Raw genomic sequence first — 27,152 nt, 5'->3', positions numbered from 1 at the left:
TTTGATGGGGCCCCCTTTGCTTTACAATTTTTTGTACTCGCCTTAAAAGACCAACAACTTAAATTCAACATTATATAAATAATTATTATTACTGCACTGAACCCTCTGCCTTTGATATTTAAATTCACTATTATATAAATAAATATTATTATTATTACTGTACTGAACCCTATGCCTTTGATGGGGCCCCCTTTGCTTTACAATTTTTTGTACTCGCCCAACAACTTAAATTCAACATTATATAAATAATTATTATTACTGCACTGAACCCTCTGCCTTTGATATTTAAATTCACTATTATATAAATAATTATTATTATTATTATTACTGTACTGAACCCTCTGCCTTTGATGGGGCCCCCTTTGCTTTACAATTTTTTCTACTCGCCTTAAAAGACCAACAACTTAAATTGACCATTATATAAATAATTATTATTACTGTACTGAACCCTCTGCCTTTGATATTTAAATTCACTATTATATAAGTAATAAATAATAATTATTATTATTACTGAACCCTCTGCCTTTGATCGGGCCCCCTTTGCTTTACAATTTTTCTACTCGCCTTAAAAGACCAACAACTTAAATTCACCATTATATAAATAATAATTAATAATAATATTATTATTACTGTACTGAACCCTCTGCCTTTGATGGGGCCCCCTTTACAATTTTTTCTACTCGCCTTAAAAGGCCAACAACTTTTTTTTATCGCATTGTATCAAGGATTTGTTTTTTTTGGGGGGGCGAAGTGGGTGGAGGGTATTTTTCCATTTTTTTTCTTTGAGGGTGGGGGTCCCCATAAAACACCACTTCTGCTGTTTACATTTTGTTTTTCCTTTTAGTGTTAAATATTATATTTTTGAACAGTTGCACACAGCAAAGTTATTTTTAGATTTTATTTATGCATTAATATAATATATATATATATATATATATATATATATATATATATATATCAGTAGGACTTTTGGGTCCTGGCTATATAACACTGCCCTTGTTATCGAACCCCCTAGCTTTGATTGTGGCAGTAGGACTTCTGGGTCCTGGCTATGTAACACCGCTATTTATATCGGTCCCCCTAGCTCTGATCTTAGCAGTAGGACTTTATAACACTGCTCTTTTTATATTAGTCCCTTCTAGCTCTGATTATAGAAGCAAGACTTTTGGATCCTGGCTATATAACACTGCTCTTTTTATTAGTCGTCCCCCCCAGCTCTGATTATAGAAGTAAGACTTTTGGGTCCAGGCTATATAACACTGCTCTTTTTATCAGTCCCCCTTGCTCTGATCATAGCAGTAGGACTTTTGGGTCCTGGCTGTATAGCACTGCTCTTTTAATTGGTCCCCCTAGTTTTGATCGCAGCATTAGGACTTTTGGGTCCTGACTATAAAACATTGCTCTTTTAATTGGTCCCCCTAGCTTTGATCCTAGCAGTAGGACTTTTCGGTCCTGGCTATATAACACTGCTTTTTTTTATCATTCCCCCTATCTTTGATCGTAGCAGTAGGTCTTTTGGGTCCTGGCTATATGACACTGCTCTTGTTATTGGTCCCTCTAGCTTTGATTGTAGCAGTAGGTCTTTTGGGTCCTGGCTATATGACACTGCTCTTGTTATTGGTCCCTCTAGCTTTGATTGTAGCAGTAGGTCTTTTGGGTCCTGGCTATATGACACTGCTTTTGTTATTGGTCCCTCTAGCTTTGATTGTAGCAGTAAGACTTCTGGGTCCTGGCTATATAACACTGCTATTTTTAATCGCCCCCCCTTCAGCTTTGATTGTAGCAGTAGGACTTTTGGGTCCTGGCTATATAACACCTTTCTTTTTATTGGTCCCCCCTAGCTCTGATCATAGCAGTGAGACTTTTGGATCCTGGCTCCTGAGACTGCTCCATACATGCAGTGCACACATCATCCTGAGCATGACAGCTTCATATATTTCGATGAGGCTGTGATGCTTGGGCCGGGAGAGACGCCACTAAAACGTCCATTGCAGTCCAAGATAGGACCAATTTGCATGGACGTCCACATGAGCTCTTAGGTTAAAATTTGCCAGAGCTACAAGTTTCGATGTATGGACGACTCCCAGAACAAAGAAGGATTGGGCATGTTTAATTACCCTACATATATTGGTGAGGGGCAGTAGTCATGGGCGAGGGATTGACTCCAGACGCCCCGACACTCTACATGAAAGATATGGTCCTGGCTGAGTGTATGAACTTGTGTAGTTTGGACCATTCTCTCGTGCAGGCCATACGGTGCTGCTGATGTCGGCTGGACAGGACTGGACTTTCCACAAGGAAACCACCAGTTGAATTCAAACAATGGTACTTTACTCAATGGTTCATTTTCATCAACAGCTTTATACACCAGATAGCGGCAATATATGTTCCAGCACGTTTCAATTGTACAAGTCATATTCAGACACAATCTCAGTTCCTGCTAGGTTGATTCTGATCTTACTGGACCTGTGAGTCCCAACACAACTTAGCCCAATGCTACAATACAACTCTTGACAATCACTTTCCCTTCCTGAGGCACCATATCCAATCTCCTCATAGAGGAGGGGGTCAGGGGTTCTGCCACTATGGCCAGAGTATAGCCTTGTGCTCCCAGACGCGTCCGTATCCATGTCCGTATCCATTGTCCTCGTAGAGGTGGTAGCAGGGGTGAGATTCAGTCACTTCTGTCCGGTTCCGGAGAACCGGTTGTTAAAATAGCGGCCAGTTCCCCGAACCGGCAAGAAAAAGCTCCGGCGATCCGGTTCCCTGTATTCACTTGTGTTAGTGTGCACAAATGAATCCCCGTACCTCCGTACGCACTGCACTTCCGGGTACAGTGGAACCAGTCTGCTCCCTGACCAAGCGTACAGCGACACGCTGACGCTGCAGAAGTCAGGGCAGTGTGGGGAGGCAGCTCCTCCTACTGCCGACTGTTAGCGTCAGTGTGCAGAGACGAGCCTCGGAGGACGGAAGACAGAGGCCGCCGGTGCTTGGAGCAGGTAAGCGCTCATAGAGCCAAAGATGCAGGGAGAGGGGCCGCATAAGATGGGAACTATATGCGGAGAGGAGCCGCATAAAGATGGCAGCTATATGGGGAGAGGGGCCGCCAAAGATGGCAGCTATATGGGGAGAGTAGGCTGCATAAAGATGGCAGCTATATGGGGAGAGGAGCCGCATAAAGATGGCAGCTATATGGGGAGAGGAGACCGCAAAAGCTGGCAGCTATATGGGGAGGAGGCTGCTTAAAGATGGCAGCTATATGGGGAGAGGAGCCGCAAAAGCTGGCAGCTATATGGGGAAAGGAGACCACATAAGATGGAAGCTATATGGGGAAAGGAGACCACATAAGATAAGAGCTATATGGGGAAAGGAAACCACATAAGATGGGAGCTATATGGGGAAAGGAGACCGCATAAGATGGGGGTTATATGGGGAGATGAGCCACATAAGATGGGAGCTATATGGGGAGAGGAGGCCACATAAGATGGGAGCTATATGGGAAAAGGAGTCATATGAGACAGGATCTGCAGTGGAAAAGGAGCACATGGGATGAGATCTGCTGGGGAAAGAGGCCATAATGGGATGGGATCTGCAGGGGAAAGAGGCCATAATGGGATGAGATCTGCAGGGGAAAGAGGCCATAATAGGATGGGATCTGCAGGGGAAAGAGGCCATAATGGAATGGGATCTGCAGGGGAAAGAGACCACATGGGATGGGATCTGTAGGGGAAAGATGCCATAATGGGATGGAATCTGCAGGGGAAAGAGGCCATAATGGGATGGGATCTGCAGGGGGGGAGAGACCACATGGGATGGGATCTGTAGGGGAAAGCAGCCACATGGGATGAGATCTGTATTGGGAAGGTCGTCTCTTCCAATTTTAGCAGGGCTGCTTTAGTAATAATTTTTAAAAATTGTAGAAAAGCCATTTAATACAATATAGGGTGGCACGGTGGCTCAGTGGTTAGCACTGCAGTCTTGCAGCGCTGGGGTCCTGGGTTCAAATCCCACCAAGGACAACATCTGCAAGGAGTTTGTATGTTCTCCCCGTGTTTGTGTGGGTTTCCTCCGGGTTCTCAGGTTTCCTCCCACACTCCAAAAACATACAGGTAGGGACTCTAGATTGTGAGCCCCAATGGGGACAGTGATGCCAATGTATGTAAAGTGCTGTGGAATTAACAGCGCTATATAAATTATTATTATTATTATTATTATGACAGACAGTGACTGGAGCAACTGGTGCTGGACAGGAGAGTGACGGTAGAGGAGGGGAAGAAGGGGAAAGAGATTTTACTTTATATAACTTGGATTTTTTTGGTTGAGGAAAGTGCGTCAAAATGGGTGTGGCTAACAAAATGGGTGTGGTTCATGAATGGGTGTGGTTTTCAAATGGGCGGGGTTTACAGAGAACCTGTTGTTAAAAATTTTAATCCCACCACGGGGTGGTAGCCAGCAGTGCCAGAGAAGAGGGGGAAAACTAACTATGGTCACGTACAAGTCCATCTCCACCTGTTACCTTAAAGGCTTGGGGCCTTGTTGCTAGACCCCATTCTCTGGACCTTTTTACCTGGGTCTACTTTGATGGAAGGCAGGTTTCTAGCCTCAGTGTTTTCTTGTGTGCTGTGTCTAGGTGAAGACTTCAGGATCACGCAGTCTCCAATACGGTCTCCTTTCTCCTTTTCTCTTGCCACAGACCACCCACTGCATATGGCCTCAATGACCTACAGACTATACATCCATATCTATCACACACTGGGTCTTTACTAACTTTCTAGAAGGAACCGTCTCTTTCCCTACGAACTAACCCCTCCCATTGTGGGCTAGTCCTAACACTTCTTACTCTACAGTCTGCAAACCATATATAAAAGTGCTATACAATCACACATTCCAATACATTTCACAATATTTACGAAGACGCAAAACACAATTCGCATGACACCAGAACAACAAGATTGGTGTCTTCAAGGACAGCATCAGTCCACCTCCTTAGACTTTGACCTTCTGTTGTCTACATTGGGGATTAGCAGCCATAAGTCATCTCTAGCAGTAGCCTATTCGACGCCTCCATTGAAAATGGTATGGGACGGTTGGGGTAGATCGCTTAGGAATGTGGACACCTCAAAAGTACCTAGACCCTATAGGTGGCCAGACGTAGTTTGATGGTTGAAAGACTGTCGTCATAGTCATCTAGTGAATAAGCATTTCATTGCTACATTCAGCTCCATATTAACGCATATTGGCATGTACGGTTATTCAAGCTGGCCATAAATGTTCAATGACACCAACCGACCGATCATAAATCCTTCAGAGAAAGGCAAAATGACCATGACCATGTGGATCCATTGGATAAATTATTTTTTTTTTTAGATTTTAGCTAAAGAGAGTTCCTCATGGTGAAAATTGTCTATTTTGATCAACTGTGGTCTAAACCGTATCGGCGGCACCTTTGATTTTGGAAGAGGGTGAAATTCCCCATCCAATTTAATCACTCAACGGTTGACCAAAAACGTACTCCAAGAACGATATTGAATCCTTGCTTGCTTTTTGTTCGTTCTTTCCCTGCTAACATTCTGGGTAATCCGTCACGGGAAGTGTTTATTTTAATTTACTCGGGAAAAGACGAATAACGTTATTAACATTCATTGTTATAATCTGGTATTAGTTTTACAGGCCGGCTGACAGGCTCTTCTCTCCATTGCCTCATTATAAATGCCAATATAAACTCCTATTACTGACGGAGATATTATCCAGGGAATGAAAACCAGCCGCTGCAATGTCAAGCTGAGCAATGGTTTCTTTACTACGCGGGGTCGGACATATCCCACCTGCGGGTGACTTGCTTGTCTCCAGATAAATATTTATTCTCCCATATTTTGACCCACATTCCCTGAATTGTCGGAGAGGTTCTGTTTTCATTGGACGAGTGTGTTGGAACGAGTAGCACGATGCTGTGATACATTTCTATATGCCACAACTAACTGTATGTACGTGACCATGTAGATGTCTGCAGAACATCTGCAGGACATGTGAAATTCCAGACATAGAAATCCATGTCTTAGGGTTGGGAACAATGATGTGACCTCCAGAGACCTCCTGACCTTCTTGAAAGTGGACCTTGAAAATCCAGGTTAGCCAAACAGATCTTGTGGTTTACAGATGAATTCAATTAAAAATGTTCCATGTCTGCTTGTTCTTTCACTACAGAGGTCCTACTCTGGTCTAGATATTAGTATGGACAATGATTAAGTAAGGGCTCTAACTCCACCACTATGTGCCTTATCTGCTCGTTCTTCCACTACAGAGGTCCTACTGTGGTCTAGATATTAGTGTGGACTATGATTGTCAAGTAAGGCTTCCAACTCCATCAGTATGTTCTTTATCTGCTCGTTCTTCCACTACAGAGGTCCTACAGTGGTCTAGATATTAGTGCGGACTATGATTAAGTAAGGCCTCTAACAAACCACTATGTTCTTTATCAGCTCGTTCTTCCATTACAGAGGTCCTACAGACTGTAGGACCTCTGTAATGGAAGAACGAGCTGATAAAGAACATAGTGGTTTGTTAGAGGCCTTACTTAATCATAGTCCGCACTAATATCTAGACCACTGTAGGACCTCTGTAGTGGAAGAACGAGCAGATAAAGAACATACTGATGGAGTTGGAAGCCTTACTTGACAATCATAGTCCACACTAATATCTAGACCACAGTAGGAGCTCTGTATTGGAAGAACGAGCAGATAAGGAACATAGTGATGGAGTTGGAGGCCTTACTTGACAATCATAGTCCACACTAATATCTAGACCACTGTAGGCTACAGTGGTCTAGATATTAGTGTGGACTATGATTGTCAAGTAAGGCCTCCAACTCCATCACTATGTTCCTTATCTGCTCGTTCTTCCAATACAGAGCTCCTACTGTGGTCTAGATATTAGTGTGGACTATGATTGTCAAGTAAGGCCTTCAACTCTACCACTTCTATGTTCCTTATCTGCTCATTCTTCCACTACAGAGGTCCTACTGTGGTCTAGATATTAAGGCCCCGTCACACTAAGCAACATCGCTAGCAACATCGCTGCTAACGAACAACTTTTGTGACGTTGCTAGCGATGTTGCTGTGTGTGACATCCAGCAACAACCTGGCCCCTGCTGTGAGGTCGTTGGTTGTTGCTGAATGTCCTGGGCCATTTTTTAGTTGTTGCTGTCCCGCTGTGAAGCTCACATCAGCAGCCGAATACCATCATTTCCCACCATCTATTCACCCCCCACAGTGAGAGCCATTCATAAAAATGCATATGGCTCTCACTGGGGTGCCAGCTCCCATCGTTCATATAGAATAGAGCCCGTTTTTTGTGCTGGATCAGTTTTAAATGACCCATTACGAGCTCATAGGATTTCACCGTGAGTGAGCACAAGCTGCAGAACTCACAGGTTTTTTATTTCCTATGGATGGTGTGGGGAAACAAGACCAGTAGGCTTCTTCTTGCAGGCGGTGGAGGAAGTAGGACTCACAGGCAAGACTCACAGGCTTTCTCTATTAGAAGATGGGGGCAGCAGAAATGACAGACTTTCTCTATGGGTCCAAACAGAATAGAAACAGCTTTTTACCAAGGAGCGTAACGAACGTGGTAGCAGCAATCGCAGGGACATGTATACCAGGATGGGGCCATTATTTTATACCAGGATGGGGGCATTATGAGGACATGTATACCAGAATGGGGCCATTATGTGGGACATGTTTACCAGGATGGGGCCATGAAGGGGACATCTATGCCAGGATGGGGCCATGAAGGGGACATCTATGCCAGGATGGGGACATATTTACCAGGATGGGGCTATGATGGGGTCATACACCATTATGTGGTCATGATTGAGACATATACCAGGATGGGCCATGATGGGGACATAGAAGCAGGATGGGGCCATGATGGGGACACATATACGAGGATGGGTCCATGATGGGGTCATACACCATTATGTGACCATGATGGGGACATATACCAGGGTGGGGCCATGATGGAGACATATATACCTGGATGAGGCCATATATATATATAATCAGGATGGGCCATCATGAGGACATATACCTGGATGGGGCCATGATGGAGACATATATATCTGGATGAGGCTATATATACCAGGATGGGCCATGATGGGGACGTATATACCAGGATGGGGCCATATATACCAGGATATAGCCATGATGAGGTCATACACCAGGATGGGGGACATATTTCCCAGGACGTGACCCAGGATGGAGGCAATTAGTACAGAATGGGAGTCAGTACCAGGGCTGTGGAGTCGGAGTCGGAGTCGTGGAGTCGGAGTCGGAGTCGGAGCTCATTTTGGTGGAGTCGGAGTCGGAGTCGGAGTCGGTATAAAATGCACCGACTCCGACTCCTAAAATATATAATAAATTGGGGACAGGAGTGCAATGCAGAATGTGCTGAATATTTTACTAAATAATAACATTTAGTATAATGCTTATATTTAAGTGAAAAATGTATTGTAGTACAATGTGAACATCAGACATTTAATTGTTTTTATGATACAATAATCAAGATATTTGGATAGAACATAAAATATATTTATTGGAATACAACTTTAGAACACAAAAAACTGTAATAAATTGTAAATATGTAATACACTATGTAATATACAGTAGATTACATATATATCTTGTGTGTGTATATACACTGTATATACATATATATATATATACAGTGTATATACACACACAAGATATATATGTAATCTACTGTATATTACATAGTGTATTACATATTTACAATTTATTACAGTTTTTTGTGTTCTAAAGTTGTATTCCAATAAATATATTTTATGTTCTATCCAAATATCTTGATTATCGTATCATAAAAATTATTAAATGTCTGATGTTCACATACACATATTCATGTACTACAATAAATTTTTCACCTAACTAAGCAATATATGTAGGAGTCGGAGTCGGAGCCGGAGTCGGAGTCGGTGCAAGAGAATTTGAGGAGTCGGAGTCGGAGTCGAAGGTTTGGCTTACCGACTCCACAGCCCTGGTCAGTACTACACAATGAAGGGGGAGGGGGGCAACTCGTCGCATTCTAAATGCTATAAAGATGTAGAACGCCCTATACATCTGACATGGGGGGGGGCAGGCTCAAACTTTGCACCGGGGCCCATCGGACTCTAGTTACGCCACTGGTTTTTACATTAAAATTCTGAAATGAATGATAGAAGAATGAACATCCCTAAGCTCGGCGTCTCCTCCTCTGCTCTATGATGGCCTGAGATAGAACAGGGACATTTTGCAATTATTTTGCTAGTTGGAAAAAAGCAGCAAAATCACTTGAAATGCATAGATCAAGGACAAAGTTGATGACCTATGGCGGACACAATCGAATTTTCCATTACAAAAGGTGGTATTGAGTCGTATCAAATATTAGAAGGGAAAAGGGCAATATATGACCAAGTGATTGATAAAGATTTTAGTCTCCCATGCACAATTTAGCTTAGAAATTCAAAATAGAATTTGGAAACTAAAACCCACGAACCCCTCAATCAATCATGTAAACTAGGTCCAACGGCCAAAAAATCCATGCATTGAGAATGACCCCACGCTGGTTTCACATTTCATATCCAAACTAATCACGCTCTGTAAGAAAACATTAGGCTCCACAGATGATTGCCCAGCTGTGTGTAATCTTCAGCGTACTTTCCGTCTTTGCCAGTGTCAAGGGATATTTTTGAGCATATAATAAAATGCCGAAGCTAAGATTTTCCTTTTTTTAACCAATTTATAGGCCTTTCCCACAAATCAGCAATCCTGCCTTCATTTCTCTGTAGGCCATATGACTCATAAACGTGAAACACATCTGCACACAAGAAGGTCGTAGGCACCGATAATAGGAAAGAAGTAACCCATAAAGGTCCTTTATCCAAAATAGCTGTAACGCTTGTCTCCGGTGTAGGGGCAGCGAGCGGGAGTAGTGGACCCACTGGACCAAAGGGGGGATCGGGGCTTACCCTTTAGTGAGAAGGGCTTAACTAAGTGTCCACCACGAGGCGGACCCCAGGTATCACTCCCGGGGCTGTGGCAGCTGACAGAAGGCTCACACAGGAATAGACAGGTACAGGCAAGGTGACTGAGACAGGTGGGTATGGACAGGAATGGTGGGCACGGCAAGGGTACACAGGTATGGGAAGACAGGTACTGGAGACGGACAGAGATAACAGGGCAGGAGCTCAGGACCTGACAACTAGCTAGGTAGCAGACTGGAGACTAACTGACTAAATAGTGGTGTTGCACAGGCATCTCCCCTAATGGGAGGGTGCCTTAAATACCTGGAATACCTATATTTCCTGGAAATAGCACCCCAGCCCTTTAAGAGGAAGGACAGTGTGCGGATGCGCATCTTAGGTGCACTCCCAAGAACCCTGTGCGGCAAGAAGGGAGCAGCACACATAGAAGGTCAGGGGAGTATGGGGGAGGACGTAACCCGGCCAGGGGTGTGAGTAAGTCGGCAGCAGAGACACCAGCGCTACAATAGCTACCCAAATATGTTAAGTCGCTTGACAAGCAATAATGGCTGAAGCCAATGGGTAAAATAGGTAGACCTCCGCACTCATACTGGAAGAGCAAACAATGTCAGCACTTCTGTAATGGGGGAAGGGATGATATAACTGCTGCTCTCCAGTGAATGTGCAAACATAACCAGGCAAGGAAGCTCTTATTCTGTATTTAAAGGGTTTTCAAAGCATGGTTTATGACCATCGATGGGAGAAGATCATAAACATTGATTGAAATCCGAGCATTATGAAGCCCAGCAATCCCAATAACAGGACAGGTTTAGTATCACTCTGTTGGGGGGGAAGGAGCAGGTTGCGCATACATGGTCTCCTCCTATAAAAAAGTGACCTACAGAGAATGCTGGGAATTTTTTGTTTTTTGAGAAAGAAAGAGGGAAAGAAAGAAAGAAAGAAAGAAGGAAACAAGGAAAGAAAGAAAGAAAGAAAGAAAGGAGAGAAAAGAAAGCAGAAAAGAGGAATATTAAGAAAGAAAGAGAAAGAAAGAAGAAAGAAAGAGAGAAAGAAAGAAGAAAGAAAGGAGAGAAAAGAAAGCAGAAAAGAGGAATGGAAAGAAAGAAAGAAAGAAAGAAAGAGAAAGAAAGAAGAAAGGAAGAAAGAAAGAAAAAAAGAAAGAAAGAAAAAGAAAGGAAGAGAAAGAATAATAAAATGGAAGGTAATAAGTAAAGAAGGAAGGAAGGAAAGAATGAATGAAGGATAGAAAGAATGAGAAAGAAAGGAAAGAAAGAGTGATATAAGGAAGGAAAAAACGGAAAGAAAGAGAAAGAAATAAAGAGAGGAAAAACAAAGGACATAAAGAGAGGAAGAAATAAAGAAAGAGAGAAAGAAGGAAGGAAGAGAGAAAAAAAGAGGGAAAGAAAGAAGGAAGGAAAAAGAAATGGAAGGAAAGAAAGAAGGAAAAAGAGAAAGAAGAAAGAGGGAAAGAAGAAAAGAAAGAAAGAGGGAAAGAAAGTAGGAAGGAAAGAGCATGAGTGAGAAAGAAAAACAAAGGAAAGAAAGATGGGAGTTAAGAATTAAAGAAAGAAGAAAGGAAAGAAAAATAAAAGGAAAGAGAGAAGAAAATAGAAAAGAGAGAAATAAAGAAGGAAAGAAAGGGAGAGAGAGAAAGAATGAAAGAAAAAAAGAAAGAAGATAGAGGGAAAGAAAGAAGGAAAGAAAGAGAAAGAAAGGAAAAAAAGAAGGAAAGAAGGTTGGAACTGAAGAAAGTTGGAAAGTGGGAAAGAATTAACAAGGAAGAAAATAAAAAAGGAAAGAGAGGGAAGAAAGAAAAGAAAGACAGAGAAAGAAAGAAAGAAAAAAAAGAGAAGAATAAAGAAAACTGTCATTATGAATAAATTCCTAAATACCTTTATTTATCAAATTATATTTGTTTTGCCTATGGAGGTATTCACTATAGAACATTAAAATTCCTGCTGCCTGGTTACACTCTATGCTTGTGAGTATGTGCAGTAGGATGCGCTCTACACTGTGAAGCCATCTTAGGGCACAGTGGCAGCGCCTCCTACTGCACATGCTCAGAAGCTCTTGTGCTATTAATGTTCTAGAACAGGACTCTTGTCACTATAATGAGAAGTCTGACACAAATTCTACAATGATTACCTCCCTAGACAAAACAAATGTTATTAAAGTCGGTCTATATTTGGGATCTAACCGATCAGTGCTTTATGACCTATCCTATCGCCATATCATATAGTCACAATCTACTATCACAGACCTGCCTCGGCTATGCGCCCCATCCTCCCCATTGCCTTCTCTGACATATTTAGAACCCCGGACATAAAAAACTAACTTCTGACAATGGGAATGACTTTCAGAAATATAAAAATGTCTATTCTCTTCTGTAAAAAAAATAAGTTTTTTCTCATTTTTTACAAAGATTGCACTTTTTTCCTCCGGTATAAATGGTATCCTTTTAATAAAAGCTCCAGTTGGTGCCAGTTAATGTTTCAGATAAGCACGCTCCCAGAATAGCACGACTGTGAAATCGATGCAATTTATCAATAAAGACGTGAAGCCCGGAGCTCGAGAACCCGGCTCATCCCCAACCTTCTATCACCGCAGACGTTTAGTCGTAGATCACACTACCAAGAAAATGTATTAAATCCCCCAAAAAAGAAAGGTTTACCGTGATCTTGATAAGAGGAGTCTGTCACCGGGACAGCCGCCTTTAAAGGGCATCATCCATCACTTCGACAAACTCCTCCAATTTACAAGATGCCCTTAAAAAGGTAAGTCAATGGGGGCAATTGTAATTCCTATACTAGGACCTGAAGGAATAGCGTGCTGAAAACAGATAACACACTCTCCCCTATAGCTGAGCCCTCTTAGGCAAGCAAAAGGATTCTCGTTGGCTTAATTAAAGTCATATATAGTGGAGAATTGCGTTCTCGTGAACTACCCCAAAACTCTGGAAGGTCAAGGGAGTTGGGTGTTTTATGGTTTAGTGAGGAACTCAAGTTACAAGGTCCAGCTCATCAATTATCGATAATCCACATGGGGTAAAGGAATTTGGCTGACTGTTTACTAGCACTGGTAACTAAAGTCCAATGGGTCCTGGTGCAAAACAGAAATCTAAAACCTATAAAGATGTGAGATGGCCCCCTTCCCCATTAATTATGTAATAATGTCCCTCATCCTGTACCAATGTCCCGAATCCTGCGCCCTTTCCTGGTAAATATGTCCCTATCCTGGTATATATGTCCCCTATCCTGGACCCCATTCTGGTATATATGTCCCAATCCTGATATATATGTCCTCATCCTTGGCCCATCCTGGTATATATGTCCTCATCCTGGGCCCATCCTGGTGTATAGTCCCTCATCCTTGGCCCATCCTGGTATATATGTCCTCATCCTTGGCCCATCCTGGTATATATGTCCTCATCCTGGGCCCATCCTGGTATATAGTCCCTCATCCTTGGCTCCTCCTGATATATATGCCCTCATCCTTGGCCCATCCTGGTATATAGTTCCTCATCCTTGGCCCATCCTAGTATATATGTCTTCATCCTTGGCCCATCCTAGTATATATGCCCTCATCCTTGGCCTATCCTGGTATATATGCTCTCATCCTTGGCCCATCCTGGTATATATGCCCTCATCCTTGGCCCATCCTGGTATATATGCCCTCGTCCTTGGCCCATCCTGGTATATATGTGCTCATCTTAGGCCCATCCTGGTATATGTGCACTCATCCTTGGCTCATTCTGGTATATATGCCCTCATCCTTGGCCCATCCTGGTATATACCGTATGTCCTCATCCTGGACAGATCCTGGTATACATAGAAATACCTGGCCACTCCCAATGGTGATTTTTTTTTTTCTGCTAGGTAACAATTCCAGTGTAGGTGGAAGTATAGGTGAAGACATTTCGGTCAAAATAGTATAACCTTCATCAGTTCACATGCAACTGGAATGGGACTGCCTGAATGAGTGGCGTGGGTTGTGACAGCGGTGGATTTTGGATATTTTACTATACGAATCACGGGTTATGATCCTATGTAGGCATCCCGAAAAGGCACCAGAAGTGCCCTGCTGTATCATTTCTCCTGGTATATATGTCCCCATCCTGGTATATATGGGTCCATCCTGGTATACATGTTCCGATCCTAGCATATATGGGTCCATCCTGGTATATGTGTCCTTTTTCTGTGCTCCTTTTCTTTTATGTATAGTCCCCGTTCTGTGTTTAGTCACCTTCCACGGCTACCACTGCACACGACATCCTCCTCTGTAGCTGGCACAGTGGCCAGTAGCTGACATCATGTGCCTTCTATGGCAACACATGACTCAACATCACTGCAATGCGCCCCCAGTCACAGGCACACCGACGTCAGCTGTCGGCTTCTGTTTGGCTGGCTGCATGTATTGCAGTGCAGGGACCCGATGAGTCTCTGAGCAGCAATGCATTTCAGATGGATGTGTGTTAGATGCTCATCCAGCTGAAGTAGACCTCTGCGACTGCGATTGTTACGCCCTTTACTCGAATAGTGCCTTCTTCTTTTTTCAATCCTAAAAGTATTAAAGGAGGTAAATACTAGTTTCAGGCACACCCTCCTGATGCAAGTTTGACACTGAAATGGATGCTGTTTAAATTAGTGACTGCTTAAAGGAATGGCAATATACCAATGCTACCAACTTAGGATAACCCTTGAGAATAAGCAACTTGCCTTTGCTAAGGATACTGCTCTGGACCACCAGGGAAAATAAAATTAATCCCTTCACTGATTCCACCATGAAATTTACAATTGTGGTGTAGAGATCCACTGGCTTTCTGTGCTGTAATATACATGGCAGCCAATCAGAGGCCTGTAGCAAATTTTGACTTGCCAGAGACATCATGTGCTTCCTGCACTGCACGTGCCAGTCATCTGTTGTCTTCTGCTACATAAAAGGAAGCTGCACATCATGGGAGTGAAGGAAGGTAAGAATAATTGTTTATTTCTTTTTAAAATGTACTCGAGAAGAATGGAAGGGGCCCTGGATGGGGCATATTATTACAAGATAGTGGTCAGGATGGGGGACATTATTACAAGATAGAGGTCAGGATGGGGAACATTATTACAAGATAGGGGTCAGGATGGGGGACATTATTACAAGCTAGGGGTCAGGATGGGGGACATTACTACAAGATAGAGGTCAGGATGGGGGACATTATTACAAGCTAGGGGTCAGGATGGGGGACATTATTACAGGATGAGGAACGGAATGGGGACATTATAAAAAAAAGGGGCCAGGATAAGGGACATTATTCTAGGATTGGGAAAGGAAGGGGGCAGTATATAAGAAGGGGCCAGGATGAGGGATATTGTTACAATATAGGGGAAAGGCAAGGGGGACATTGTAAAGAAAAGGTCAGGATGTGGGGACATTATTACAGGATAGGAGAAAGAAAGGGCGCCATTACAAAATAAAAGGGCCACGATGGGGAACATTATTACAGGACAGGGTAAAGGAAGGGAGACATTATAAAAGAAAGGGACCATGATGGGGGACATTATTACAAGATAGTGGCAAGGAGGGAGGACATTATTACAAGATAGGGAAAGGAAGGGGACATTACAAAAGAAAGGAGCCAGGATGGGGCACATTATTACAAGATAGTGGCCAGGTGGCCAGGATAGGGGAAAGGAACGGGGACGTTATAAAAGAAAAGGAGCCAGGATGGGGGACATTATTACAAGATAGTGGCCAGGATAGGGGAAAGGAAGGGGGACATTATAATAGAAAAAGGGCCAGGATTAGGGACATTATTACAAGATAGTGGCCAGGATGGGGAAAAGGAAGAGGGAAAAATTTAAAAAAAAGGGGCCAGGAATGGGTACATTATTACAGGCTAGTGGAAAGGAAGGGGGACATTATAAAAGAAAGGAGCCAGGATGAGGGACATTATTACAGGATAGGGGAAAGGAAGGGTGACATTATAAAAGGGGCAGGATGAGGGACATTATTACAAGATGTGGGGGAAATTATTATAGAATAGGAAAGGGAAGGGGGACATTACAAAAGAAGGGGCCAGGATGAGGGACATTATTACAAGATAGGGGCCAGGAGGAGGGGGATTAATACAGGATAGGGAAAGGAAGGAGGGCACTACAAAAGAAAGAGTCCAGGATGGGGGATGATATTACAAGATAGGTGCCAGGATGGGGGAAAGGAAGGGGCCAGGATAAGGGACATTATTACAGGATAGGGGAAAGGAAGGGGACATTATAAAGAAAGGGGCCAGGAAGAGGAACATTATTACAGGATGGGGGACATTATTACAATATCATTGTCCATCTGACCAACATGCAGGTGGGTGCCATAGTCCAAATTTTGCAGTGAGGCCCATAGGACGGTAGATACGCCTCTGGGTCTTCCCACCATTCCTGACCTCTCACCATTCCTTCTTTACCAGTATCTATGTGTGAAAAAAAGTGAAATATATAAAAATGATCACAATCTTAGAAGTTAGAGGAGTTCTCATTGCCTTAAATACAGTGAATAACTTCTGTTAGTTGGAATTTCCGTAACATCATCGTCTCCACTTGTTAGATGACTGAAGGTCTACTGACATTGAGCACATTTCTTGGTCCTTAGTGGCGCTGGGAGGGTTCCACATCTGTATAAACATTTCACAGTGACCACAATATGGCGCAGGAATCCGGAAAACTAATGATTACAAGTGGCGGAGAGCTGAGCCGGGCTTCCTGAAAATGGCCATTTAAATTGTCAGAATCTATTGCCAAGTAGAGAAGGTCTCATATGACTGACTGCAAGCAATTATATCCAAGCCTGGCTTATAACTCATAAGACGGACACTTCAGACCAACGCGGCAACCAGGACCATAATATTCAGGAATTTGCATTAGTTATAAAGAGGACCTGTCACTTGTCATAGAAATGTCATATTTGTTTACTGTTCTCCTGAATCCGGAATTGTTTTCCTTTTCCTTTCCTGAGATTTAGTTCACTTTTCCATGTATATGAATCTAGACTTGTTAGCCAATGGGGCGTGGCAAATCATTTGTTCTCACTGGGCATCTTTTTGTGGATCACACCTAATTGTCTATCAAAGCACAAAGAAATACAATCACCAGCAGGACTGGTACACAACTGCACACAGACCAGTTTAGCAAAAAGCTATAGTAGGCATGGGCAGACAGGCTCCACCATCTTAAAAAGGCGGGGAATGACTGTGATAGGTCTCCCACTACATGTGATCCAAGGGGTAACCAGCAGGCTAGCAGAAATTAACTCCTGGAAGGCCGATCACTAATGAGAACACAGCTGGTCGATGCCCGAGCCTGTCTGTGCAACTGAAGCATTAAAGGTGGCATAATGTGGAGTGTCAGATTTTGTAGTGTGAACAACGTCCGATGCCATCATGACACTCAGCAAGCTTAGAAGCAAACATTATATTATATATCACTGTGTACTTACAATAGCTTTTTAGCTTTCTATCCAGTTAATTCTTCTCTTTTCCATTAGGGATGTGACATCACGTGATTAAAAACTGACTAGCTTAATCCTGCTAGACTCGGTGTAGAAACATTAAGTCTCTTTTCTCTGCATGAATTGTTCCCCTCTTCAACTCCTGACTCAGCAGCTCCTCTCCTCCTCCCTGCCAGAGAATTTTGCCATGATTCATACAGTGAAAATAAACTTCCTGTTTCTACAGGGAGCTTAGAATGATTCACTTAGCCAGTTTTTAATCACTGATATACAACAGCACACAGACCAGTTTAGCAAAAAGCTATAGTCGGCATGGGCAGACAGGCTCCGCCATGTTAAAAAGGCGGAGAATAACTGTGATAGGTCTCCTACTACATGTAATCCAAGAGGTAATCAGCAGGCTAGCAGAAATTAACTCCTGCAAGCTTGATCACTAATGAAAACACAGCTGATCGATGCCCACTCCTGTCTGTGCAACTCAGAAGCATTAAAGGAGGCATAATGTGGAGTGTCTGATTTTGCAGTGTGAACAACGTCAGATGCCATCATGACACTCAGCAAGCTTAGAACCAAACACTGTGTGAAATGAGTTGTTGTGAAGTTCTCCCGTTGTCTTGTTTCCTCCCTGCTCTTATTTTCCTCCTAAGCTCTTTTGTCTTATACCTCTGTCTGTGTGTGCCGTGAGATAGAGATTTGGTTTCCTCTGTTTTTCTATTTCTGTTGGTTTTATCACTCCTGCCCTGGCCCTCCTTAGGGGTTCGGGGAGGGGGTATAAGATCAGGGCTGTTCAGGAGTAGGGCAAGGAAGGCGGCCCAGACATCATCACCATTAGATGTATCTCTGGAACAGGGACAGCTAGGGCCCACTAGCCTGAGGGTCAGTCTAGGAGCCCCGGTCCTTGTTATATCCCCTCACACCTCGGGAAATTAAAATTACTTAAATACAGAGAAGTGGGGGCCATATTTCGGGAACGAAGTGGTGCAGGAACAAAAGGAAAATAACCCCGGAATCAGGAAAACAGTGGCTTTTACACCAGAGGAAAACAAATGATATATTTTTGCAAGTGACAAGACCTCTTTAAATGGATGATAATAAATGTCCCTTTAAGCTTCCTACAACCTAGCTATTTGTATAGAAAATTGTTACGTAGCTGGAATTAATAGTACTGCAAACCCAAATGTAACAGCTCATCATGAAAGTCACTTCTAGTGTTGGTATGAACGCGATTGCCAAATATTCAGGGTTTATTGTACATTCTCAAACATAAGAGGTGTAATCAGATATTTTAGTGGTATTTGTCATATGGCCCCCAAACATTCCCTAGAAGCAGAGTGGGGGTGGGGAGGCGAGGACACAATGTTTCCTTTCCCCAGGTCTAGTATTTATACATCGCCCCTTTAAGTCCAAGGGGCTCTGATCCAGATGTAGGACCCCCACATTGATCCTACAGCCAAATCAGTATGCCATTGTTATCTCTAATTAGGATAGCTTCTTATATCCCAGTTCCTTTAAATGTAACATTAAGGACAGTGAAAGATTCAAAAACAGCCAGGAATAATCCTGTTGCTTAGCAACCATGTAACTGATTCTATAGGTAGAACATTCTATTTCCTTTCTTCAATCAATTTTTACTGTCTCGGTGAGAATCTTGGAGGAGGGGGGGAACAGTGCGGAAACTGAGGAGCTGGATTATCAATACTGTTAGGTCAGATTGGGTACTATGTGAAATCTGCTCCACATATTGCGGTAGTAAGTGATTTTTAAAAAAAATCATATTAATTTTTAATCAGGTGTTATTTTTCTTCTGTGTATTTCACATTGTTAGATTTTTGTCTTGAAAACCTGATGAATGTATTGCTCAGTGACTAGAAAGCAGCCACCCTTAAAGCACCACACCGGTGTGACGCCCTGGACTATTCGGGTAGTCACAGGGTTCCGCACAATCCGCCCTCCCCGTACAGGATTCAACCCCCCATGGTTCTGGGTCTCTATGCGGCGGTACTGCCTCCACCAGCATTCACAAATCCTAGATACACTTTGCACCACACCCTGACAGGCCCACCAGTGGGCTTCTTAAGCAGGAATAGGGCCGCCCACCTAGGGGTCAGACAGGGAGGTGGGAGGTGTCAAGTCAGTTCAGTGGTAGCCCTCGAGCTGTGAGGAGCTCTGAGGAAGCTGGGAGTTGGAGCTCCCAGGGAGAGGAAAACTCTCGACCAAGAGGAGTCGGACCCCCGGTCGCAGGGGATTGAGGCTAGGTGCCTGGAACCCGTCAAGGAGGACGGTCAGCAGCCTGGTCCTATCACCGGTCCGGGACCGAAGGCACGTCGGGCTACACGGACCCTAGGTCAGGGGGAAGCTTCAGGCGACCCGGCAATTAACCTGTAGAGGACAGGGCCTTTATGGACTGTTTCCACCCAGCTCAGAGATCGGGGGCACTAGCGCAACGAGGGGGATAGGGTTTTCCTAGCCCACTGAAATCCCAAGCGTGAGCTCCTGAGAGCAAGCTCCTCCACTTAGCCATAGTGGGGAGCGGAGCCCGGAAAGCTCCAAGCTACCGGGCCACAACGGATAAACTAAAACTTTTGTGCCAGGAGGCAGGTCATGGACCACCAGGCAGTGCTGCACAGGACGGGACCCGGACGAGCTCCCCTCGAGAGGCAACGGCAGTCAGATACTTGGTTTACCGTGTTGTCAGCATCTACTTCATTGCTGAGCGAGTACCCAACTGACCCCTGCACTGCACTCCCCTTCATCACCATCCAGAGTCCCGGGGCCTGTCCCTACCCGTGGAGTGTAACGTCATCTAGCTGCCCCGGCTCCATCACCCCGGGTACTCCCAATGGTAGCGGTGGTACTCCCAATTACCGTACACCACGGGTGGCGTCACGAACTATATCAAATCCCCTGTAAATACTCTCTTTTCCATTTGAGTGTGGCCCCTAGCCCCCCGAGTCCGGAGACCCTCGAGCCACGAGCAATCACCACCCCCGGATCCCAGCGGTTCGATCCGCTGCAGGGGCGGCACACCAGCGTTTTGCTTTTCTTTATTGCACCGTTGGAGTAGTGCTTTAAACGAAAGTTCCCTAAAACCTGTCTGATACTCACCTTCCAGTGGCCTCAACCTCTATTACTGCCGCTCCGGTCGCTCTCCGGCGATTTGGGACCTGCCGTCAGCTCTAGTGTTTCATGGGGGTCACAACTCAATAAAAGTTTATGACAGCCTCGTTCTGGCTCTCATAGACTTGTATTGAAAACTTCTGATTTAACTTTTGACTTCTGGCTAAGTAGAAGTTACAATCACAAGATCACAAAAGGTGGGTCTATGACTGGGGCCAGGGGGGCTTACATTTAACGAGTTCTGAAAATAAAATGCTAGAGTGGTACTTTAATAAATTAACAATTAGAAAGTATCTTAAAAGTGTAGTCTTGGCCCTTACATATTTCTTACCAAAAACTTTAAAAATGGAAGAAGAAAAGAGAAAAAAGTAGTACTCACTGTATCGATTCCCTGCTGCCCCCCTGCAGTCACTTGTAAGGTTTCCTGCCTGTCTCTGGCATTTATATCACCAATGCTTAGCTGCAATTTGTTTCCGCAATCACAAACATCTTTTATGAAGGCCAGGATATAAAGGGGGAACCCATGGGGACCCAGGAACCAGTTGCACAGATACAGAAGGGGTTTGATAGTGATTATTATTTAGTTTATTATTTTATACCATCATAAGTTTTTGGTAAAACTTTAGAGGGACTGGGCAACACATCAATAAGCAGCTTAAACAAACACTCCCATCAAAGTTGTTATCCTCTTAATATATTGAAATCATTACATTATATAGCACTGTGTAATTACAATTGCTCATTTTTCCTTTCTACCCAGTTAATTCTTCTCTTTTCTATTAGGGCTGTGACAACACATGACTAAAAACTGACTAGCTGAATCCTGCTAGACTCTGTGTAGAAACAGGAAGTCTCTTTCCTCTGCACAAATTATTCCCCTCTTCAACTCCTGACTCAGCAGCTCCTCTCCTCCCGCCTGACAGGGAATTTTGCCATGATTTGGCCTGTGACATCACGTGATTAAAAACTGACTAGCTGAATCCTGCTAAACTCTGTGTAGAAACAGGAAGTCTCTTTTCTCTGCATGAATTATTCCCCTCTTCTACTCCTGACTCAGCAGCTCTTCTCATCCCCCTGCCAGGGAATTTTGCCATGATTCATGCAGTGAAAATAAAATCCCTGTTCTACATGGAGCTTAGAACTATTCAGTTAGTCAGTTTTTAATCACGTGATGTAATAGACCTAATGGAAAAGAGAAGAATTAACTGGGTAGGAAGGCAAAATGAGCAATTGTAAGTACACCGTGCTATATAATATGATGATTGCAATACAGGGTGGGCCATAAGTATGGATACACCCTGGGTGGGCCATTAGTATGGATACACCTTGATAAAATGGAAGTGGTTGCTGATATCACCTTACCATTTGTGGCATAATAGTACATGGGAGGGGCAAAACATTTGAGGTCAGGTGACGCCCATGGCAGCCATCTGCAAAGCCACCATTTTGAATTCAAGTTTACTCTTTTTTATCAGGGTGTATCCATACTTATGGCCCACCCTGTATATTAAGAGGATAAAATCTTTGATGGGAGCGCTTCTTTAAAGGGGCCATAAGGCCATGAATTTTACAAGTAGTGGGAGAAGGTATTCCTTCAATTGTTCATTGCGGCCGATTGATACATTTGGAGCAATTGACAGTACAGGAGCCTGTTACTAAAAACTTTTACTTAAGACTTATAGACAAGTCTGTCCCAGACAGTGTCTGCTGCATCAGCTCGATTCCTCACATTCTTTATCTCAGCAAGAAAGATGTTAAAATAACTTGGCCTTTACACCCCGGTATCCTTCTCCAGAAGAGGAACTTAACGATAAGAATGTTCCATTTATCAGATGTTGCACAATTTCCGACTTCCTAAAAGCTGAAGAATCTCGATGTTAATCGGCCATGAAAGTGCGTTGTGCAAAGTAAAAATATATCTCCTGATATGGAGTCTGGGCAGTTTTATCAGCTGTTTGGCTACCTGACAAGCTGTAATTTCCCCGTCAACGGTGGCGTGCATGCGCTGAACTTTTTTTCTTCTTTTTTAAATTTGCATTCCTAAGAAGTTTGTCGAAAGTCATCAGGTCTTGTTCTTATTTTATTTCCACTGCTCCCCTGAGTATTCAGCTTTTTCTTTTTATAATTCCACCATATGGTTACAGATGAGCCTTTTAATTTAGTGTTAATATTTATGATCTTTTCCAAAGGGGCGTTGCTCACAGTAATTATGCAGATAAACTTAAAGACACACCCCGGAGGATCCTGGCAGCCATACCTCCTCATTAATGACTATAAATATTAGCTGTAAATATATAGTAATTATGTAGACCAACCTAGAGACACGCCCCAGAGGATCCTGGAAGCCATGCCTCCTTACTAAAGATCATAATTAGCTCTAAATATAGAGAAATTATGCATGGTAACTTAAAGACACACCCCAGAGGATCCTGGAAGCCAAGCCTCCTTAGTAATGACCATGATTAGCGCTAAATATAAAGTAATTACGCATAGCAGTCTAAAGACACGCCCCAGAGGATACTGGGAACCATGCCTCCTTATAAAAGACTATAAATATTAGCTCTAATTATAAAGTTATTATGCAGAGAAACCTAAAGACACACCCCAGAGGATCCTGGGAGCCACACCTCCTTAGTAAAAACCATAATTACCTCTAAATATAAAGTAATTATGCATAATAACCTAAAGTCACACCCCATTAAAGACTAAATAGTAGTGCTACATATAAAGTAATTATGCAGAGAAACCTAAAGACATGCCCCAGATGATCCTGGGAGCCACGCCTCCTTAGTGAAGTCTATGAATATTAGATCTAAATATATTGTAATTATACATAAAGACCTAAAGATACACCCCAAAGGATCCTGGAAGACACGCGAAAAAGACCATAATTAGCTCTAAGTATAAAGTAATTACGCATAGTAACCTAAAGACTTGCTCCAGAGAATCCTGTCAGCCACACCTCCTTAGTAAAGAAGATAATTAGCTCTAAATATAAAGTAAATATGCATAGCAACCTAAAGACACACCCCAGAGGATCCTGGGAACCATGCCTCCTTAGTAAAGACTATAAATATTAGCTCTAAATATAAAGTTATTATGCAGAGAAATCTAAAGACACACCCCAGAGGATCCTGGGTGCCACACCTCCTTAGTAAAAACCATAATTACCTCTAAATATCAAGTAATTATGCATAATAACTTAAAAACATGCCCAGAGGATCCTGGGAGCCACACCTCCATAGTAAATACATAATTAGAGCTAAATATAAAGTAATTATGCATAACAACCTAAAGTCCCATCCTAGGAGAGCCTGGGAGCCATGCCTCCTTAGTAAAGACCATAACTAGCTTTAAATATAAAGTAATTATGCAGATAAATCTAAAGACACACCCCAGAGGATCCTCTAAGCCATGCCTCCTTACTACATATGAAGACACACCCCAGAGGATCCTGTTAGCCACACCTCCTTACTACAGACGAAGACACACCCCAGAGGATCCTGTTAGCCACGCCTCCTTAGTAAAGACTATAAAATATTAGCTCTAAATATAAAAGGTCCATATCTCAGAAACTGGGCAGCAAATTAAAAAAGACAAAAAACAGCATACTCAGGGTAGCAGTGGGAATAAAATGAGAGCAAGAACTGTCCCTTTCTTACATGGTGACATATTCTCTTTCACTCCTCAGAAGCCTAGTAAGATGGAAAAGGCCCGTAAACATTTGAGCCAAGTGTTTCTACATGGGGGAAGGGGTCACAAGTGATAGCTTGGGCTGACACCCATCTAAAATATCTGGGCACCATTAGAGCTGCACCATTACTATGTACCTCCCAAATTTTTTGGCACAATCTTAGCAAATTTGTGGCATTCAGAATAGAAAGGGCAACTTTTACATAAACCTCACCCAAAAGTGGGTGTTCTCGGGTGGACTGGATCATTTTCGGGCAGATTTGGTAGGAAGTGCTAAAACATCCCTATTCCCACAACAGAAATGTTGGTCGGTATGTTACTAGCCCAGAAAACAATGCTTGTGTCAATCAGTAAGAGCCTTCATAGTTTAGACAAAAGTTTATATTGACTGTACCCACTACTATAGTTAGGCCCAAAGGTAGATTTATGAAAAATGTCCTGGTTACCCATAGCAACCAATCACAGCGCAGCTTTCATGATAACAGAGCTGTTTAAAAAATGAAAGCTGCTCTCTGATTGGTTGCTATGAGCAACAGCCAGCCTTGATAATTGAGGCCTAGTAAGAAAATTAATATAGCCATATTTTAAGTAAGCGGAGAAAGGTGGAGCTATATATTAGTGAATAAATAGCAACAAACTTCCACACGCCATAGTCTTACCCTTCCTTCCTATACCGAAAATGTCTCAGTGACGTTCCTTCCATGTAAACATTGCAAAAAGCATTCTGAATCTGAGCCAATGTTTTCCATTACTCGAGATACACCCTATAAAGAGTAAAGGCTCCTTCAGCCGCGCTGCTGGAACCTGCACATTTTCATACAGGATGCATTAAGGCTAAATGTGCTGATCAGTCTCATAAATGAGATGATACGTCCGCCATGGATTTACTGCACTTACATCAAGGTGAATTACATCCGTAGCATATGAAAAACGTATCTGGCGCTGCCTGTGTAGCAAAGGTCTAGCGAAGGTATCCTTTTTACAAGGCCTCATTCATACATATGTTTTTTTGCCTCATATGACTCCAAGTATGGACCGTGATGGCCACGGATTTCATGACCAAACTGGACAACCTCATATGCCTCACGGTATGGACTGTGAGCCATGGACTGGTCATGGATTTCCTGACCCGAACTGAACAACCTCATATGACTCCGAGTATGGACTGTGATGCATGGGCTGGCCACGGATTTCATGACCAAACTGGACAACCCAACCTCATATGCCCCAGGGTATGGACTATGATCCATGGACTGGTCATGGATTTCCTGACCCGAACTGGACAGCCTCATATGACTCAGAGTATGGACCTTGATGCATGGACTGGCCACGGATGTCGTGACCTGAACTGGACAGCTTCATATGTATTTGAGTATCGACCGTGAAGCACAGCGTGACCACGGATTTCATGTTCTGAACTGGTCAGCCTCATATGCCTCAGAGTATGGTTCGTGAGGCATGGACTGGCCACGGATTTCATGACCCAAACTGGACAGCCTCATATGGCTCAGAGTATGGACCATGATTCATGACTGGCCACCAATTTCATGGCCTGAAATTAACAGCCTTATAGACTCCAAATATGGACTGTGAAGTATATACTGGCCACGGATTTCATAACCTGAACTGAACAACTTCATATGATGACTTAGTATGGACAGTGATGCATGAACTGGCCACGGATTTCATAACCTGAACTGGACAGCCTCTTATGACTCTGAGCATGGACTGTGATGCATGGACTGCCCTCGGGTTTCCTGACTCAATAGCCTCATATGACGCTGAATATGGACCATGAAGAATGGACTGGCCGTGGATTTCATAAGCTGAAGTGGACAGACTTTTATGACTCCAAGTATTGGCCATGAAGCACGAACTGGCCACAAATTTCATGACCCGAGCTAGATAGCTTCATATGACTTAATGTATGGACTATGATGCATGGATTGGCCATGGATTTTATGACCCAAACTGGACAACCACATATAAGTTTAAGTGTGGACCATGAAGCACAGACTGGTCACAGATTTCATGACCCGAACTGGAGAGCCTCGTATGATTTAGTGTATGGACAATGAAGCATGGACTGGTCACGGACTTCATGATCCAAACGGGACAGCCTCATATGACTCAGGGTATGGACCGTGAAGCATGAATGGTTACGGATTTCATGACCAGAATTGGACAGCCTCATAGGAGTCCAATGAAGAACAGCAATGCAAGGAATGGCCTCAGGTCTCCTGACCCGAACTGGACAGCCTCATATGACTCTGAGTATGGACTGTGAAGCAAAGACTAGCCACGGATGTCATAACTCCAACTAGAGAACCTCATATGGTTCTGAGTATGAACTGTGAAGAGCACACTGGTCACAGATTTAATTATCCGATCTGGAGAGCTTCACAGGACTCCAAGCATGGACCGTGAAGCACGGGCTGGCCTCGGTTCTCTTGACCTGAACTGGACAGCCTGACATGACTCCACGTGTGGACTGTGATGCATGCACTGGCTTCGGATATCATGACCTGAACTGGACAGCTTCATATGACTCCAAGCATGGACCGTGAAGCATAGACTGGCCGCGGGTCTCCTGACCCGAACTAGACAGCCTCATATGACTCTGAGTATGGATGGTGAAGCATGGACTGGCTGCGGGTCACCTGACCTGAACTGGACAGCCTCACACAAGTCCAAGTATGGACCATGATGCATTAACTGGATAAAACCTCAGGCTGTCCTGTTAGGATCTAGAGACCCGTGGCCGGTAAGTGAATCGTGGTCCATACGCGGACCGTGATAATCAGATTTCTGATTGAGGTCTTAGACT

The 27,152-nt window shown here is 43.5% G+C and overlaps 1 protein-coding gene across 2 annotated transcripts in view; it reads right to left on the bottom strand.

Moving 5' to 3' along the window:
• Positions 1-27,152, bottom strand: part of LOC142256061 (tetraspanin-4-like) — a 187,664-nt gene that overhangs the window by 75,280 nt on the left and 85,232 nt on the right. The gene's annotated exons all lie outside the window — the stretch shown is intronic.

The sequence above is a fragment of the Anomaloglossus baeobatrachus genome, chromosome 11 (genome assembly GCF_048569485.1).
Source record: "Anomaloglossus baeobatrachus isolate aAnoBae1 chromosome 11, aAnoBae1.hap1, whole genome shotgun sequence".
In the NCBI taxonomy this organism is placed as follows: domain Eukaryota; kingdom Metazoa; phylum Chordata; class Amphibia; order Anura; family Aromobatidae; genus Anomaloglossus; species Anomaloglossus baeobatrachus.
This window is presented reverse-complemented; position numbering and strand designations above follow the sequence as displayed.